Source organism: Delphinus delphis, chromosome 1 (genome assembly GCF_949987515.2).
Source record: "Delphinus delphis chromosome 1, mDelDel1.2, whole genome shotgun sequence".
Taxonomy (NCBI): Eukaryota; Metazoa; Chordata; class Mammalia; order Artiodactyla; family Delphinidae; genus Delphinus; species Delphinus delphis.
In genome coordinates, this window is record NC_082683.1 from 114,916,757 (window position 1) to 114,932,006 (window position 15,250).

The 15,250-nt window shown below is 41.6% G+C and overlaps 1 long non-coding RNA gene across 1 annotated transcript in view; it reads right to left on the reverse strand.

The window, feature by feature from the left end:
• Positions 1–15,250, reverse strand: part of LOC132423193 (uncharacterized) — a 37,055-nt gene that overhangs the window by 12,142 nt on the left and 9,663 nt on the right. The window lies entirely within an intron of this gene.

The following is a 15,250-nucleotide window of genomic DNA, read 5'->3' on the forward strand; positions in this document are numbered from 1 at the left end:
AAAGTCTTTATTCCCATTTTGCAGCTTTTTGAGAGCATCAGTCCATAAAAACTACTCAGCAAGAGCAGGGAAATGTGGGAACCCTGCTGTCCTTATGGAGGCCATGCCTACCCCTCTAACTATATCGGTGGTTTGTAATCAGGGTCTGCCTTCACTGGGACAGATGTTACATTAACAGGTACAAGTGGTCCCTCTTGTCAGGTCCAAGCAGGCTCCACTTTTCTATTGTCTTTCTACAGCCAAGTCTCCTCAGGTTATTCATACATCATAGTGGGCAGGTTTACACACCTTGACCCAAAGCCTGAACTGCTAACAAATTACCTTGACATGTTGATTGCTTGACTTATCTCACCCTGGAGGCCTCCAGAGTCCTCCTTCACATCACCAGAAACACTTCCAATTACTGCACTGGTTTATCAGAGACTGTTTTCTTGGTGTTCCTATTCTGCTCTCCGCTACCTTGGCTGTCTGAGTGATAGATCCTTCGAGTTGTTGCTGCATCCCTCCTAGAACGGCCCCTGCTTATCTCTGTCTCTGTTCCTGTAGGATGTGTTTTATTGCTACACGGACTTGGCTTGTGGCCTCTATTGCATCATCCAGGACTAATTGTCATTCAAGCGACTCTAGAACACCTATAGGTGGCCTCTGTAAAGAAAGATTTCCAGAAACAGAATGACAAACATCATATTTTATCAAACCTCTTGAGTTACACAATAGGAGGAAATCTTTACTTGGGATTTCAAAAGACAGCAGAGAATTTCAACATAAACCAGGAATAGTGCTCTGTTTTTGATCCAGTCAATGCCAGATAGATGACGGGAAAGGACAACTGATGTGCCATGGGATTGCCAAGCACTGTCCCAAATCCTTCCTGAGGTCAGCATTCCCAGCCCCACCAAACCCTACAGCTCAAAAAGCAGCTACAAGTACAGGGTAAAGTATGACATTGTGGAAAACTGCTTTAAGAGACACACCCAAAATTGCTTGATTTTGGTTAGAAATGTGGTTGATAACATGCCCTTAAAATTATCATGAACTCTAAGAGATGACATTGACTCATCAACTTATCTGTCATAGTCAGTTATAATTTTAGAAATAAGCTTAATGTGAATTCTTAAAAACAGTGATCTAAAAGAATTCCTATTTGAGAGCCCATCACACCTTCATTTGCAAATGTTTCAATGTATTTCCAGAAAATGGTGAGAAATTAATCTTGGGTTCGTTTGTCCAAGAAATTACCCATGGTTATATACTCTCAATAAGCCTGCAAGACAAAATATCAGAGCTTTGCTGGGATCAGATATTAAGTTTTGTTTCCCACCCAAGGACCTTGATTTGGGTTAGTTATCTTGGATGGGAAATTCTCCTTCCTTTAACAATATCCTACTGAGATACGTTGGGATTTTACACAGGTAAAGTTATTTCAAAAATCTAGGCTCTGTGGGGAAACTGACTTTTGTTCACTTTTAGAATGAGGGAGGAGCAGTAGAAATGATCACCCATGAACTCTATCAAATATCCTGCATCACAGGAATGGATCTGGTCTTCCCTGGAGACGTGGACTGACCCTAATTTCAGGACACCTCAGGAACTCAATAAAACTTGGAACAGTATGTTACAATTTATAGAGGCATAGCTAACTCAACAACTGAAAAGAATAACAATGATTGCCCCTTGCTTACAAAAGATTTCTTCTGTTCAAGCATTCTTTGAACTCTTATAACATGTAAAAGCAACCCCATGATCGAAAAGACCGTGAGATTCGTGCCAGATGCTGGATGAGGATGCGAGATTATCAACTCCTTCCACCGTCCTCTTGTTTACCTGGCTGCTCAATGAGATTGAATCTCCCTACTGAGTCAGAACTGGTGCTGATGAGGATTATCAGAGCCAGGGTGGGAAGCCAGGCAGAAAACAAGTCTAAGAATCACAGGTAGGGGCTTGGGATGGGAAAAGCCAATAGGACTCAAGCCAAATGAACAGTCAGGAATCAGGTGCATATCAGGAGTCAGGATTAAGTATGTAGGTAAAAAACCAAGCCAGCAGTTAGGAATCTGGAAACCCACAGGCACTAGGGTCAGGCAATACAAGTCAAAGGACCAGAAACCAATAAAAAGTTGTGACAGCAGGTTAAGGGGCATCATCACAATGGCCCTTAATCTGGAGCTGTGGCACCTGCTGTTTCAGGGAAGAAGGCTCTTACCCCAGTTCTGTGAGAGCAATCCAAGACGTGACCATTCTGGGTTGTATAGGTGGAAGCAGAGGACCCATGTGAAAAGGAACAGAGTCAAATGACGGAAGTATAGTGTTTGGAATCATACCGAAAGACACATCATGACACCTCTGTGCACTGCCTGATGAAGGTCTGAACTTGAAGGCAGTAATTAGCCACCTATGTTGTATCAGGATTTGGCAGCATACTGGCCAGGAATAGCCATTAGGGGTCAGGGAAAAAGTGGAAATTGAGAAATTTCACATTGACACTTTTCCAACTCCCGGTCAGTTCTGTTTTCCCATTTTCTGGCGACCTCCCCTGCTGGTTTTCAAGTACCAAGCAATTCCACACTGCCCATCTGTGGTCCAAATCCTTCCTTGGAGGTATGGCACTCAGATTTCTCCATTTCCTCAAAGTGTTCCAAGTTTTTAAAAAAATGCTTTTTTAAAACAAAATTTGGAAGGCATATCACAGATGCTAAAAGGAAAGCAGGTGTAAAGTAACTCTAACTGAGGTAAAAATGATGAATATGCTTAGCACTCCTAAAGGTATGATAATTTGAGGGAAGAACTAATTAATACAAAAGAACCTCTACAGCTCTGTCCCTAGCACTCTAGATGAATAGGGGTTTTAAAAGACCCTGCCTCTCTTCTTTTTTTCTTTTTTTTTTTTTTTTTTTTTTGCGGTATGCGGGTCTCTCACTGTTGTGGCCTCTCCCGTTGCGGAGCACAGGCTCCAGACGCGCAGGCTCCGGATGCGCAGGCTCAGCGGCCATGGCTCAGGGGCCCAGCCGCTCCGCTGGCATGTGGGATCTTCCCGGACCGGGGCACAAATCCGCGTCCCCTGCATCGGCAGGCGGACTCTCAACCACTGTGCCACCGGGGAAGCCCCCTGCCTCTCTTCTTAAAAAATTACTTAAGCATATGACTTGAATTACAGCTTTTTAAAAATGTCGGTTTTCCTTCACAATAAAAAAAAAAAAAACCTTATTAATCAAGACTTCTAAGAACTCTGTTTAAAAGTGATAACTGATTCATCTCCCTTATCTCACTTTTTAATCAGATATCGTTGTAGGAATAAACACAATTTGAATTTTAATGATTTTCCAAAAACAATACTTGACCATATTAAAAAGTTCAGACATTTCTGTTTTTTATGACAAGAGAGAAACTCTTACTCTGTGCGCTGCACGGTGGGAAGAACGTCAACTCAGTATTGTCTTGGCAATCCATCCTCAACCCTGGTCTCTGTCTCCTCACAGAGATAATAATATATGCTTTGCAGCGTTCTTGTGAAGATTCAAAATAATGTATGTGAAAGATCTAACACAGAACCTGGCACATCGCTGGTGTTGGATGAATAGTAGCAATTGTTAATATTAGCTCAGTTATCTAAGGAGTGCCCAATCGTCTTTCACTGTAAACACATTTCTACCTAGTGAAAAGGAGAGAGCATGTAGGAGGAAAAGCATTCAGTTGTAGCAGGAGAAATTCCTGTAAGATCCAGAAAACTGGGTACCAATCCCAGCTTTGTCACCAGTTATCTGTGTAAGTCTTTGCAAGACACTGAACTTCTCTGGGCAAGGGATTTGAACTACATCATAACTTTGGTCACTTCCAGATCTAGGGGGTCTCTAACACTAACTGATTACCTTCCCAGGCAGAGAGAAAGCTGGCAAAATTTTTCCCTGTCTGGGGACCGCATATCCCTAGATGATCAGATGTTGGCCCAAGGGACCTCTGCATCCACTCTTCCAACTACAGTTCCCAACCTTGTCTCTCATCCTCAGACCTTTTTCCTCAAACGCACAAATAGTTTTAGATTCCTAAGACCAGATGTAAACCTTTCCACTGATACATGTTCACCCTGAGATTTAGGATAATTTGCTTAAGTTACCTGGGCCTCAGTTTTCTCTTCTGCAAAAGTAGAAGAGTGATATACACCTCATCGAGTTTTTGGGAGGATTAGATGAGATACCGTATATGAAAATGATTTATAGGCTGTACAGTTTTGTGCAAAGTCAATACGGTAACTATGATTATTGGTGGTTTAACACCTTTGGAAGCATTTTATGGAAAGCACCCCAAGAACCTGGAATCTGAGTCAGAACACTTGTGAGTCATCCACCTGGGCTGCTGTCCTTCTGGGGTTTTATAGACCCCAAAGAATCCAGCAGAATGGCATTGAATTTTGCTGTAATCAGATATTGACTTTGGTTTTCCTAATCAAGAAAAGAGGTTTGGGGCTTCCCTGGTGGCACAGTGGTTAAGAATCTGCCTGCCAATGCAGGGCACACGGGTTCGAGCCCTGGCCCGGGAAGATCCTACATGCTGCAGAGCAGCTAGGCCCGTGAGCCACAACTACTGAGCCTGTGCTCTAGAGCCCACGAGCCAAACTGCTGAGCCCGCATGCCACAACTACTGGATCCCGTGCACCTAGGGCCCGTGCTCCACAACAAGAGAAGCCACTGAAACAACAAAGAGCCGTAACTAGAGGAAGCCCGTACACAGCAACAAAGACCCAGCGCAGCCAAAAATAAATAAATAAATTCAAAAAAAAAAAAGAAAAGAGGTTTGTTTAAACTTTCACTTACAGGCAAGTGGCAGGATCTTGTTTTAATGGTCTGGAAAAGTTTTCGCCCCATTAGCAATTTCCTACCCATGTCACCTGGGATTGTCCTATTTCAAGAGGCAATTGTGGAATTTCAGGAGAGCCGCCTGTTACTAATTGTAACAAATCAATCAAACTCTGGAAAGAACTGCAGCTCTGTCCCTACAGAGATCCACTCTGTAGCTTTGCTGGGCTTACTGTCAACAGAATACCAGGCTCCTATGATCATACGAGGCTGCAAGAAATGTAAGGCAGTCTAAGAAGAAGCTGAGCATGTTTCTGGGTTCCTCCCAAGTGTCCTGAAATGCCCCTGTTTGCAGGGCTGAGCAATGCTGTAGAATCTCTTCCAGTATTTTCTCTTCCATACTGAAGTCTAAAAGCAATTTGTTGTTAAAAGGTTTTAAGCAGTTACCTCAGAACATAGTCCCAAGTGTTGAGTTTTCTAAGCAGTCAGCTACATGGAAACTTATATCAGCATTAGTCTCTCTTCCTGAGTTGATACCATCCACATGTACAGGTCACATGCCCCTGGACAGGGCTGGTACCACAAACAGAAGAGTAAGCAGGTACTCACATAGTATAATTTGAGATGTGTCACAGCCCCCTTCCAAAAATATCTTCCCCACCAAATGCCACATAGACTAGAATTCCCAGCATTGAACTCACTGCTGCTAGACTGCTCCATCTTCCACCCCAACCTCGCTCCAATGTCTGCACATATGAATCACATCCGTCTCTCCAGGCCTAGCTTAGTATCACTCTTTCGTGACACCTTCTATGAACCTCCACTTGGAAGTGATGTCTCATTCCTCTGAACATTTACAAAGTTTAATTTGTACCTCTTTTATGATGTACAGCTGACCCTTGAACAACATGGGTTTGAACTGCATGGGTCCACTTGTATGTGAATTTTTTTCCATAGTAAATACTACAGTACTACACGATCCACCATTGATTGAATACATGAATGTGGAACTGTGGATATAAGGGATTGTGTATGTGGAGGGCTGACTATAAATTATAAGTGGATTTTTTTGCTGTGCAGAGACCCTGCAACCCTAATCCCCAGTTGTTCAAGGGTCAAATTTTTTTTTTACTTTATTTTATTTATTTATTTATTTTGGCTGCACCACCATGGCTTGCAGGATCTTAATTCCCCAATCAGAGATCAAACCTGGGTCACCTGCAGTGGAAGTGCAGAGTCCTAACCACTGGACCACCAGGGAAGTCCCCAAATGTATATCACTTTATGTTTAAACACATGTACTATCCCCACCAGGCATATCTTGAGAGTCAACCCCTGAGCAAGGTCTTACTTATCTTTGTACCACTATCCCATCCCCAGAGTAAAGAACCAACATCTGACCAGTGGGTGCCATGTGGGAGAATGGACGGTAAGATGCACCTTCACCTGGGCTGAAATTTTGCTACTCACTAGCTCTGTATCCCTCGGAGCTAGAAGTTACTTTACTTCTCAGGGCCTTATTTCCTTCCTGAAAATAAGGCCATTTGAGAGTCACACAATTCCAGCACTCTTCCGGCCATCATTATCAATCTACTGGATGATCTTGTAGCTCACATTGATTCAGCAAAGGCCCAACATTACTAACACTCACTTTTTTGAAGTGGTTTGATAATATAGACTGCATTGGGGTTTTAAAAAGAAAAAAAGGTAAGGGAATAGTAGGATGAGGCAAAAGTACAGTCCTATTTAGTTACAAAGGTGGGGAATGAATTCAGCTTTGAGTTTCTAGCAACCAAAGCAAAAAGGTATTAAAGTAAAAGATTTTAGTTGTTCAGGAAGGTGCAGCTCTTCCTGATATTAAGATCCACGAGAAAAAAAAAATCCACGAGAAATTGATGTTGTAGACTTTGTCCTCAAAACAACCCAACAATGAGTTGTGTAAGGAGTTTAATAGAACTGTTTTCTGTTGCACTGTTTCCTACCAAGACTGTTCCAGTTATCTCTTGCCGCACAACAACCTCAAAATAGTGACTTAAAACGATAGTGATCATTTATTACTACCTCACTGGGGACTGACTGGAGTCGGCTAAGCAGTTCTCTAAGCTGGGGGCTGGAATAGCTGGTCCTCTTCAGATAGCTGTAGGTGGTCTCTCCATGTGACTTCAGGATGGTAGCATGAGAGCAGCCAGAATCCTTATGTGGGAGCTCAGGCTGAGAAGGAGAGAGCCAGGCAGGGTGTATCGCCTATCATAAATCAGCCTCCAAAGTCATGTAGTATCAGTTCTTCCACATTCTATTTGCCAGAAGCAAGTCACCAAAGCAGGCCTACATTCAAGGGAAGGGTAATTCGTATCCATGTTCTTGGAGGAATGTCCAAGAATATGAAAACATGTTTTAAAACCACCATAAATGACAAAATAGAAATTTGTAATTCGATAAATGCTATTCTTTTGAAAGCCAAAGAATAGTCAGACTTGACCCAGGGATAAAGTCTAGAATATGTAGAGTGGTGCTGCCCAAGATGGTAGCCCCTGGCCTAAATGGCTATTTAAATAAATAAATAAATTGATTGAATTATTTAGTTATTTTAGTGAGTCATTGAGTTTATTTTGAATTTTTTGATTTTCTCAAAAAATACATCTGGAAGTTGAAATAGAAAGAAAGCAAAAACTGAGCAGCAAAGCATTTAAGAAGTGCTAAAATCATTTCTGAAATCAGATACTCAAAACATTTGGTGTAATTTTACTCTTGTCAATTTTAGCCATGATTAGTGAAAAACAAATTATTTGTAAATGCTGATTGTAGTACTTCTTTAAGAGGATTATTATAAGGATTAATTGAGATAGAGCAGAGCCTGGCACATTGTAAATTCTTTTATTTTTTTTGTCAGTTTTAATTTTATGTTGCTCCCCTTAGGGTACTTTTTTAAATCGAAGTATAGTTGATTTTCTTTTATTTATTTATTTATTTTGACCACACCGCGCGGTTTGCAGGAACTTAGTTCCCCAACCAGGGATTGAACCCACACCCTCAGCAGTGAAAACACGCAGAGTCCTAACCAGTGGACTGCCAGGGAATTCCCAAAGTATAGTTGATTTTAAATTGAAATTAATTGAAATTAAATTAAAAATTTTAAATGCCATTCTTCAGTCTTGACAGCCGTATTCTAAATTTTAATAGCCACACGTGGCTAGTGACTATTACATTGTACAGCACAATGATAGAACATTTCCATCATTGCAGAAAGTTCTATTGGACAGTGTTGATCTAGAATAATGAAAGAACTGTATATTCTTTAGCTGTGGATCAGAACTGCTCACCCATCTAATTAAGCTCTTGGTAGGCACTGGGCAACAGAAATGTCCAAATTTTAACATTTGACAAGAGTATGAGCTGCATGAAATCTGTCATGCTAATGAAGGAGAGTCCCATACACCTTCACAATCAACAGGGCAGGAGATATTTCACTTCCTTTAAAGTAAATAAAGACTCCTAACCAAGACCCAAATAGCTGGCTACCCCCACCTCCATGTGGGGATTTTCAGTGAAGGATCTACCAGCAGGACGAAAATTTTCCTCAAGATGGTTTCTAAAAACTGTTTCCTAAAAACAGTTGAGGGAAAGAAAGATAAAAATCAAAGTTACAAAGTTAATTACCTCACTCTTTCATTCAACCAGAATTTACTGAACAGGCATGGACGCTACACCTTGTATCTGAAAACATTTTCGAAATAGATTTCGCCAATCTCCTGGGCCCCAGAAACAAATATCAGTAATGCAGCCAAGACATACCTACTTTTAAGTAGCATAATTTTCTAGTGAAACCACCGGAGAAAATGGTTGCAAAATGACCCTTAAGTAGCTGAGAAAGTTGGCTGGCAATATACAAACATTAGATATAAGGCATTTAGACTGAATATACTCTCTGCCAAAAGTGATGATTTGGGATTTAGAAAAGTTGAATTCAAGCCACTCTGTTTTCCAGTAAGACAGAGAGGCCATTTCTGGTTAGTGACAATAAAATTATATCACCAGCATAGAGAAGAGTTATTTTTATACTTTTCATAATAGGGGTTTAGGCAGCTAGGACATGCACAAATTGTTTCAAATCATTAAGAAACAAATTAAAAAGAAAGGTTGGAGGAAGCAGAAGCAGAACACAGTCTCATTTTCTAAAGACTGAAATTATTATCTGATCTGTTAGGAGACTGTTCTCATGACTTTGCTGTGGTCAAAAGTTCAGGTTCAACATGAACATTAGTTATCAGATCTTGCATCCCAGCTGTGTTGAATGTCTTCTGTTTCGACTTCTCCATCCCCTCTCCACACTTCTCCCCAGTGCTCTGTGCTGCCAGAAGGCTGAACTGTATGGGCTGCGTCAACAAGCTCCCTTTCCCTCTCACTTCTAGAGGAGTTCAGCCAATGGGAGGCACTGGCAGGAGATGAGAGGATGAGAAGATAGAAAGGTTAGACTTATCTGTCCCCCTAGTTTCTTCCCTGCCTGGCCACCATGGGTTGGTTTCATTCCCGAAACAAAGGCTATATCTAATGTCAGGCACCCCTCTCCATATAGCTGTACTCTTCGAATTCCAGTAAGCCCTCACTTCCTTTGATCATTCAGACTTGTGAGTTGCAATGGTTCCAAGGTACTATACCAACCTTTGTAGGTTTTCCTCAACCTTGCCCATACCTTTGTATATAGGTCCTTTCTTAACTTCTCTTTAGTTATTCAGTTTGTATGGACATCTCTTTCCTTACAAGCCCTGACTGATACACCAGTCCATTACTAGTTTTTATGGACAAAGACCAAAACAAGATCAATTACATTTATAAGCCATCTTTTTCTTTTTTTTTTTTTATTTAGCGGTACACGGGCCTCTCACTGTTGTGGCCTCTCCCACTGCGGAGCACAGGCTCCGGACGCGCAGGCTCAGCGGCCATGGTTCACGGGCCCAGCCGCTCTGCGGCATGTGGGATCCTCCCGAACCAGGGCACGAACCCGTGTTCCCTACATCGGCAGGTGGACTCTCAAGCACTGCACCACCAGGGAAGCCCTATAAGCCATCTTAAATCTATTCGTGACAGATTTTTCCAACACATGATAGCATGGTTAATAATGGAATATTTTACCTAAGCCCAACCTGTTCTTCATAGAAAATATTAGAAAAAATCCAGAACTATAATTTATGAAAGACAAAACGAGCACAACATTTATACGAAAAGCCCACCAAAATAATTGCTCTATGATTTGATAGAGAAATACTGTCTTTTTTTAAAAAAGCAGGGGAAGGAAGACTTCAACCAGATAAAATTAATGAGAGTAAACAAATTAGCTCCCAATCAAAGCAGAATTTGAGCAGTTCTGGTAGTGAAAAGTCTTCAGAAAACACTTTGTAATTAAAGTACTACATGAGGAAGTATAACCAGAATCTAATTGGTGAAGAGACTTGCTCTCCCAAAGATTAGTGCAATCATTCTTGAGTTAAAGGCCTTGCAGCTGCCCTACCCAGCACCACCATGGTGCAGTGAATGAACAAAATCCTCACAATCAGGCAGAACTGCTTTCAAACCCTTCCAAGTCAAATCATTTATAAAGTAGGGAAAATAGTATCTCCATTGTAGGGTAGTTGGGACGATCATATAGAAAAATACATATTAAATACCTAGCACAGCGTCTGATGCATTAAAGTTGCTCAACAAATGGAAATTCAGAAACAAAACCAACAAAAGGAAACCAAAGACTTATAACCCAAGATCAGCCTGAAAATCAGCAAGTAGATCAGGAAAAAAAAATTAAAAATGGGAAGAAATAGGTTGTTGATAATGTATCCACCCACCCACCCCCAGTCTCCCGTGTACCATGAATATTTTGAGGACCTTTGTAATGGATGAACTCCCTTCTCAAAGGGACTGTAGGGAATAGTCACCTAAGGACTATTCTCATTTCCTGTCCTGAAAGAGCTTCTACCTTTTTTCTTCTTCCACCATTTTATGTTTTGAGGTTAACTAACTTTTTTTTTCCCAGTGTACCATAGTGATCATTTCTTGCTATCACAAACTATCCTGGAGGCCAGCAGAGTTCAAATGGGTACTAGACTGAAGTAGGCAACTCACTAGTAGTTGTGGTGCCCTTCCAATTGCCCAGGAGTTCCTCTGTTACCTTGTTTTAGAAATGTCCTAAATGTAGCACCCAACTGGGTTCTCTTCTTCAGTTTTTGAGACCATACCATCTGAGTGATGAAACATTGCCTTTGCGTGGGTTGACAACATCCTTGACCCAAAAGAAAGATCATCATTTTCTCACAAAAAGCATATCTTCCTTTGTATGCCTTGGGTTATGTCAGAGACAGGTTACTGACTCTACTTCTGGATGGAATTCATATTTTAAGAGCAATTCGTAAGACAAAGAGGTACTTCAGCAGGACCCTAGGAAATGGGAGTAAGAACAGATTATTTTGACAAGTGAGAGAGGAAGAGTATTCCAAAGACTGAGCCAGTACACAGCGTGTTACAAAAATCAATGAAAGCACATATGAAAGAACCCTGAAGACAGATCAATTCAGAAATTCTGTCCTATCACTGGAGTTGGCTTACAGATCCCTAACCCTGCAATCATAGATCCAATTTTCCCAGTTTTCCTAACCCTGGAGTTGCTGTTCCATGATCCCAAGGCCAAGGTCCCAGTGAATTCCTCAGTGAAATGCTGCATGGTGAACAGAGTGAACTCAGGTAGAAAGGAATCAACATATAATGAACACCTACCATGTGCCAGGCATTGCATAGCATATTTTTATACATATTATCTCAGTTAATCCTGATAGTAATAGCATAAAATAGACAATATAATCCTATTTCACAGGTACAGAAACAAAGACTCTGAGAAGTTAGGTAACTTGCCCAAAGTTCAGTTTTAGAACCGCAATTGCACCAACTCTCCCTGTTTCAGAACCCATTCTCATTTCTCTATTCTACCACATGTTCATCAAGGACCTCATCCATTATTCAGCATCTTTACATACAGGTGAGAAGATAATGTGTTACATACCTATAACACATTATCTTCATTCCATCATCAGTTCTTCAACTTGTACACAAAGCTATCGAGAAAGCATCAACGACTTTCAGAAATCCATGTAACACAATGTCACCCTCCTTTTCTACAATTTACTAGATATAACTGGATGCTTAGTAACAGACACCTGTATTGCTGCATAATAAGCCATCCCTTGGGGCTTCCCTGGTGGCACAGTGGTTGAGAGTCCGCCTGCCGATGCAGCGGACACGGGTTCGTGCCCCGGTCCAGCAAGATCCCACATGCCACGGAGCGGCTGGGCCCGTAAGCCATGGCCCCTGAGCCTGCGCGTCCAGAGCCTGTGCTCCGCAACAGGAGAGGCCACAAGAGTGAGCGGCCCGTGTACCGCAGAAAAAAAACAAAAAAAAAACACATCCCAAAATTAGTGGCTTAAAACAACAATTTATTATATCACATGATTCTGTGAATATTGGGACCATTCTTTATTGGTCTTGCCTGGACCCACTGATGAAGCCACATTTAGCTGATGGATTGGTTGGGTGCAGGGTTAAATTGGGACAATTTGAGGTGACAGGACCACTCTCTCCATGTGGTCTTTCATCAGACTTCTTCACAGCATGGTGATCTCAGGGCAGCTTCCAACAGGACAAGGCCCAGTGCAAAAGCACTTTTCAAGCCTCTACTTGCATCATATGTGCTGATGTCCCATTGACCAAAGCAAGCCTTATCGCCAAGCATAGAGTCATTTTATACCCAGGGGCATGGATACCATAGGACATAATATATTGAGAGTTATTACTATAACGAGGTACCACAGTCTTCTCCCTGGCCCTAGTGATTCACATTCCTCTTCTTTGAAACTATCAAGAGCCCATCCAATCATGGCATCAAACTACAAGTCCAGGATCTCCTGATCTGACTCAGGTCCAGATGTGGTTGAGGCTCCTCAAGGGCAATTCCTCATGCAGCTTCTCAGGTGTGGTTTCTCACCATTCAGGGACTCATGGACAGAAAAAACAACTTATCTGCTCTACACATACCCAGCATACAACTGTGAGAATGGAATACCCAATAGGCACTCCCATTTATAAGGGGGAGGAACAGGGAGCCACATAGCAGCCACTGGTCCATAGCAATTCTGAAATCCAGCCAGACAAATGTTGCAGAGCCTCCTACTCTGATTATGGGAAATGGTTCTTTGCTAGAGTCTAGTTCTATTCACTGGAAGTGGTTAGTTCTGCCCTCTGAAACGGTCTTCTTTTTCAATAAGAAATAGACTTTGTTTGCAGCTGAGTAACTTTCTCAGCTTGCTTCCTGCATGCTTTGGTCTAAACTGACCCAGTTCCCTTATAAACTTTGTGGACTTCCCACACACCAGGTTATAGTTCATTTCATCAGACAAAAGCTACACTAACAATTATTTTTAAGATGGGCCTCTACTTTGGTCAGCATGTCAAGGTGCTATGGGAAAAATGCCCTTAAGATTCCTAGAAGCCCTTTTATCTAGCTAAGAGAGTCTGGTAGACACCATTTAAAATCTTACTGTGGTCTTCACAGAGTCTTATAGCCACACTCCTGATTTGATCTGTATCCTGAGGTCATTTCTTACTTTGAGAATTTTTTGCAGGTTGAAGAGACTGGAAATGTGAAATGGTTTCATTTCCCAGCTCAGCATATCCTGGACCCTCCATATGTACTTTAAATTCTTCTTACAAATGGAGCAGTTCTTTCTTTAGTTTCTCTCTCCTCATATTCTATTATATATAACTTTTAAAAAGTTAATTGACCCCCTCAGCATTCTAAGTGGAAATCTTAAGCCACATCCACAACTTGATTAAGTACATTTTCTGTCTTCCAATTACTGGACGTGACAGTGTTGCCAGTTGTGTCACTATTATATACTATGCGGTGCCCTTTATCAGCCTCCAGGAACAGTTTCCTCTCAGGTCTTCCAGTCTCCACCAGCACTCTACTTGCTGTCCTTATAACCTCTGCCAGACCCTCAGTCCCAAAGCCAATGCTACATAGTTTCGGTTTTTAATACAGCAACGTGCCACTTCTGCGTATCAATTTTTATATCAGTTTTCCATCTCTGTAGCAAAGTCTTCCAAAACTTACTGACCTCATGATTATCCCTATTCCATGTTAGCTGGATCATTCTTCTGCTGGTCATGTCTTGGGTCACTGATGCAACTGCATTCAGCTGGGAGGGTTGCCCTTGGTTACTGGACTTAACTGGCCTCTCCTACCACATAGTATTTAATTCTGGGCTTCTTCATTGCATGGTGGTCTCAGGGTTCTAGGAGGACAAGCCTCAATGTGCAAGTGCTTATCAAATCTCTGCCTCCATCACATTTGTTTATGTCCATTGGCCAAAGCAAGTCACGTGGCTGAGCCCAATGTCAATGCGATAGAAGAATGTAGAAGGGTGTGGATACTGGTAGGTATGATTCATTGGGGTCATGGTTATAACAATCTTCTACAGCACTAAAATGTAAGTTTTGGGTTTTTCTCTGTTTCTTCATTCAAGTGTATAGCCCAATATATTTTGTTTACCTAGGCATATCTGGTATATATTAGTTTAACTGAATTGAAGAGGCACAGAGTTTTGGAAACAAAAGGACCAGAAAGGCTAAGAGTGCTATATCCTTGGAGATCAAAATACTATAAAACAAAGCTAACCACTAAAAGAAATTTCTTCCCACCATCTTTCCACATTCTTGTGAATCAAATATATTTCTGCCCAAAGATAGTCTTTAGAGTGTCATGAATTTCAAATAAATAACGTTCACTCATTAATCTTGTCTCTATTATGGTCATAAGCAATCCCAGAAATAAATTATATATGTATTTGAAAATTTTCTGATCCCAAACAACTGTGTGAACATCAGAATAATCACATAGTGTATATTCCTCAGTGTTTGCACAAGAGAAAAGGAATTGAAGAGAAGTATTGGCATTTCAAACCCAGTATTTGAATTTTGCTTAGATCAGACATGAAACTTGATTTGTCTTTCTCATCTGTCTTTCTCATCCCTGGGGGGATACAGGTATATTGAGTTTTTTACTAAAATAAAGAGAATCAGGAACATGTTTTAATGGCCTCAAAAGTTCTCTTCCCATCAATCATTTTCTCCAGAAGAGGTTGGGGTTTTTCATCAATAGTAGTGGGTTGGGCTTCCCTGGTGGTGCAGTGGTTGAGAGTCCACCTGCTGATGCAGGGAACACGGGTTTGTGCCCCAGTCCGGGAGGATCCCACATGCCGCGGAGCGGCTGGGCCCGTGAGCCATGGCCGCTGAGGCTGTGCGTCCGGAGCCTGTGCTCCGCAACGGGAGAGGCCACAACAGTGAGAGGCCTGCGTACCGCAAAAAATAATAATAATAAAATATTACTGGGTAATGACGAACACATTTTGAAACTATCTCTT